Here is a 5251-nt window from a genome sequence, read left to right on the forward strand (position 1 = left end):
AAATCACAAAAATACTGAACTTACAGGAAAATCAATTCGGAAAGTCCATAATGACATAGCAAAGTTAAAATATAAAACGCATCAAAAACGAATGGACAAGAACTGTAATATTTCTGACTTGGTACAGGCATTTTCAAATGTAGAAAATGGGTGATTAAACCTATAGCGCTAACCCTCTCACTTTGATGACAGTCTCATCAACTTCCGTTATACTTACAATGATGCGTTAACTAAACAGACACAATAAATAAAATAGTCAAAATATGGGAACAGCAGTCATCATCGTGTAACAATTTTAAAAGGAACAATTTAACAGAACACAAAAACATCTATCTACAAACACATTCATTGATTTCCGTGTCTGACGTCAGAAAATTGTATACGTCACATATATTTTTCGTTCAATGTACATACAAACAATTTTAAATTTTCACAAAGGCAATGTTAGCATACAGGGTTATAAAATCAAAAGTTTGTAAGAATAAATTTCAGAAATACACCGAAATTTAATATAGTTCGAAAGTTATGTATAGAATTTATAAGTATCCACAAATAGCTATTCCACTACGCTATTGAAAGATTTTGACGTTTATGGTACAACGCATTTTGTAATTCATAATAGAAATATATCATAATGACATGAAATATAACAATATCATACTGACGGGATCTTATAAAGTACAGAGTCACGTTATAAGAAACAAAGAAACACAAAAAGTTGCATATACAAAACACATCACAAAAAAATTAAAGACAATACAAACACATTGACGGGATGTATAAATAAGTACCGAGCCACATCAACTATTACATAAAACAATCAACAGAAAACGTAATATGGGGACGAAGTCCCCAATTACGGTAGAAAATTCAATAAAAAAAAATAAAAAAAAAAATCGGGAAAATTTCCCGAATTTTTCATTGTACTAATGAACTCAAAATCGTTAACTTTTTTTTTCAGATCTAGTTCCTGTTCCGGTTTTCCCGCATTTGCGCAGAAATCTGTCTTGTTTGCATGAGACTTCGATTTTTTTTTATATTTACCAGTCTAGTGAAACATAAGATTGGATCTCAATACAAATTCAATTTAAATAATTGTTTGATATGAAAAAAAAACGTTACCTGATGAAAGCGTTTCTTTTGTTTACATCGAATATGACGTCATAACTTAAAGAACGTCACAGCTAATTCCCTAACAACAGAACCAAAATCGGGAACGTTACGCACGGTATTTCGTTTTCTTTTATCAACATTTTGAATTAAAGATATAATACATATAGACTTCGTCCCCATTCACAGGTTATGCCTGCCTCATATTATGGGGACGAAGTCCCCAATTACGGTATAAAAATCAATGAAAAAAAAAAAAAAAAAAATTCTGGGAAATTTCCCCGAATTTTTCATTGTACTAATGAACTCAAAATCGTTCACTTTTTTTTCAGATCTAGTTCCTGTTCCGGTTTTCCCGCATTTGCGCAGAAATCTGTCTTGTTTGCATGAGACTTTGATTTTTTTTTTATATTTATCAGTCTAGTAAAACATAAGATTGGATCTCAATACAAATTCAATTTTAATAATTGTTTGATATGAAAAAAAACGTTACGTTACCTGATGAAAGCGTTTCTTTTGTTTACATCTAATATGACGTCATAACTTAAAGAACGTCACAGCTAATTCCCTAACAACAGAACCAAAATTGGGAACGTTACGTACGGTATTTCGGTTTCTTTTTATCAACATGATTGAATTAAGAAAATAATACATACAGACTTCGTCCCCATTCACAGGTTATGCCTGCCTCATATTATGGGGACGAACGAAGTCCCCAATTACGGTAGAAAAATCAATAATATGGGGACAAAGTCCCTAATATGGGGACGAAGTCCCCAATAACAGTAGAAAATTCAATAAAAAAAAAAAATCGGGAAAATTTCCCGAATTTTTCATTGTACTAATGAACTCAAAATCGTTCAATTTTTTTTATGTCATGTTTTGAAATCCCGGACCTGCGCAGAAATCTACAATGCACTTCCTTTTTCCGGTCTTTGAGCAAAATATATATTTATCAGTCTAGTATAAATAGGAAGGAATGCAATACCAATTTCATTTTTTTTAAATAATTCCTTGATATGAAAAAACGTAACCTGATGACCTGATGAAAGCGTTTCTTTGTTTACATTGCATATGACGTCATAGTTAAATAACGTCACAACTAAAATCCCTAACAACAGAACCAAAATCGGAAACGTCACGGTATTTCCGTTTCTTTGTTTTAAAAATTACAAACAATAATTCATATAGACTTCGTCCCCATTTACAGGTAATGCCTGCCTCATATACAAAGTCCCTAATAACAGTAGAAAATTCAATAAAAAAAAATTCGGGAAAATATCCCGAATTTTTCATTGTACTAATGCAGAAATCTACAATGCACGTCGTTTTTCCGGTGTCGTTTGTATGAAACTTTGAGTAAAATATATATTATTTATCAGTCTAGTATAAAATATGGCGTCATAACTTAAATAACGTCACAACTAAAATCCCTAACAACAGAACCAAAAAACAAATGAAAGAACAATTAAAAACCAATTGTTCAGAGAACAATTGTAGGTCTTTCCACTAGTAAAGATCTATTTTGATATTGAAATATGAAAAATCAGTTTAAAATGGTAGTTCCTATGGCTTTATGATGTATTTATATGAATTTAAAGCAAAGGTCAAAATCTAGAACGTCATATTTACCTATGACCTTGACCTCAATTTCAAGTTCACAAACCAAGGACCTTAAATCAAAAGACCCTAGGTCTTTAATATGTTTGGTTTATTAGTAATATCACTTTACGCGTAATTCTAAATGTAAGATTGGCAAAAACTCCCATTTATTGTCTGCACACCCTTTCAACCAAAATAAACAAGTAAGGACATGTAGCAACTAACAATTTATGAAAAATTATTTGTCGATATGTCATAAGGTATTTGAAAATAAATGAAAATTAGCCAAAATCAAAATTTAGAATATGACCTTGACCTTTGACCTTGACCTCATTTTTATTATTTTGGACCAAGGACCTCAAATCTAAAGACCCTATGTCTTTATCACTTATGGTTTACCAATTAGAAATGCATATCACTTAATTAAATGGAAAAGGGGGAATAACTCTCATATGGAGTCTCCATAAAGCTTCGGTCCAAATGAATATCCTAATCCTGAAGATGTAACTAGCAATTTGGGTAAAATAAATTTGTCGTAATCTTTAACAGTTGCGAAGGAGTAGTGGCCACAAGAAAAACAGTGTTTGGGGAGATAACTCTTATAACGTAAAGTATTTTGTTACGCAGTTGTAAATTTTTAAAGCGTATAAACTATACGATACCATATTCCAAATATCTAAGCGACATCTTTTGAAACATCAATAATACGCAAGTAAAAAAATTAGGCGGAAGAAAAAAAAAAAAAAATTACTAATAATAATTAAAAACCAATTGTTCAGAGAACAATTGAAGGTCTTTCCACTAGTAAAGATCTATTTTGATATTGAAATATGAAAAATCAGTTTAAAATGTTAATTCCTATGGCTTTATGATGTATTAATGTGAATTTAAAGCAAAGGTGAAAATTTAGAACGTCCTATTAACCTATGACCTTGACCTCAATTTCAAGGTCACAAACCAAGGACCTTAAATCAAAAGACCCTAGGTCTTTAATATGTTTGGTTAATGAGTAATATCACTTTACGCATAATTCTAAATTGAAGATGGGCAAAAACTCCCATTTATTGTCTGCGCACCCTTTCAACCAAAATATACAAGTAAGGACATGTCACAACTAACAATTTATGAAAAATTATTTGTAGATATGTCATACGGTTTTTGGAAATAAGTGAAAATAAGCCAAAATCAAAATTTAGAATATGACCTTGACCTTTGACCTTGACCTCATTTTCATTTTTTTGGACCAAGGACCTCAAATCTGAAGACCCTAGGTCTCTATCACTTATGGTTTACCATTTAGAAATGCATATCACTTAATTCAATGGAAAAGGGGGAATAACTCTCATATGGAGTCTCCGTAAAGCTTCGGTCCAAATGAATATCCTAATCCTTAAGATATAATGAGCAATTTGGTAAAATAAATTTGTCGTAATCTTTGACGGTTGCGAAGGAGTAGTGGCCACAAGAAAAACAGTGTTTGGGGAGATAACTCTTACAATGTTAAGTATTTTGTTACGCAGTTGTAAATTTTAAAGCGTATAAACTATACGATACCATATTCCAAATATCTAAGCGACATCTTTTGAAACATCAATACTACGCAAGAAAAAAAATTAGGCGGAAGAAAAAAAAAAAAAATAATAATAATTAAAAACCAATTGTTCAGAGAACAATTGTAGGTCTTTCCACTAGTAAAGATCGATTTTGATATTGAAAAATGAAAAATCAGTTTAAAATGTTAGTTCCTATGGCTTTATGATGTATTTATATGAATTTGAAGCAAAGGTCAAAATCTAGAACGTCATCTTAACCTATGACCTTGACCTCAATTTCAAGTTCACAAACCAAGGTCCTTAAATCAAAAAACCCTAGGTCTTCAATATGTTTGGTTTATTACTAATATCACTTTACGCGTAATTCTAAATGTAAGATGGGCAAAAACTTCCATTTATTGTCTGCGCACCCTTTCACCCAAAATATACATGTAAGGACTTGTTGCAACTAACAATTTATGAAAAATTATTTGTCGATATGTCATAAGGTATTTGAAAATGAATGAAAATAAGCCAAAATCAAAATTTAGAATATGACCTTGACCTTTGACCTTGACCTCATTTTTATTTTTTTGGACCAAGGACCACAAATCTAAAGACCCTATGTCTTTATCACTTATGGTTTACCATTTAGAAATGCATATCACTTAATTAAATGGAAAAGGGGGAATAACTCTCATATGGAGTCTCCGTAAAGCTTCGGTCCAAATGAATATCCTAATCCTGAAGATGTAACGAGCAATTTGGTAAAATAAATTTGTCGTTATCTTTAACGGTTGCGAAGGAGTAGTGGCCACAAGAAAAACAGTGTTTGGGGAGATAACTCTTACAACGTTAAGTATTTTGTTACGCAGTTGTTAATTTTTAAAGCGTATAAACTATACGATACCATATTCCAAATATCTAAGTGACATCTTTTGAAACATCAAGAAAATGCAAGAAAAAAAATTAGGCGGAAGAAAAAAAAAAATAATAATAATAATTAA

Source organism: Mytilus trossulus, chromosome 3 (assembly GCF_036588685.1).
Source record: "Mytilus trossulus isolate FHL-02 chromosome 3, PNRI_Mtr1.1.1.hap1, whole genome shotgun sequence".
NCBI classification, from domain to species: Eukaryota; Metazoa; Mollusca; class Bivalvia; order Mytilida; family Mytilidae; genus Mytilus; species Mytilus trossulus.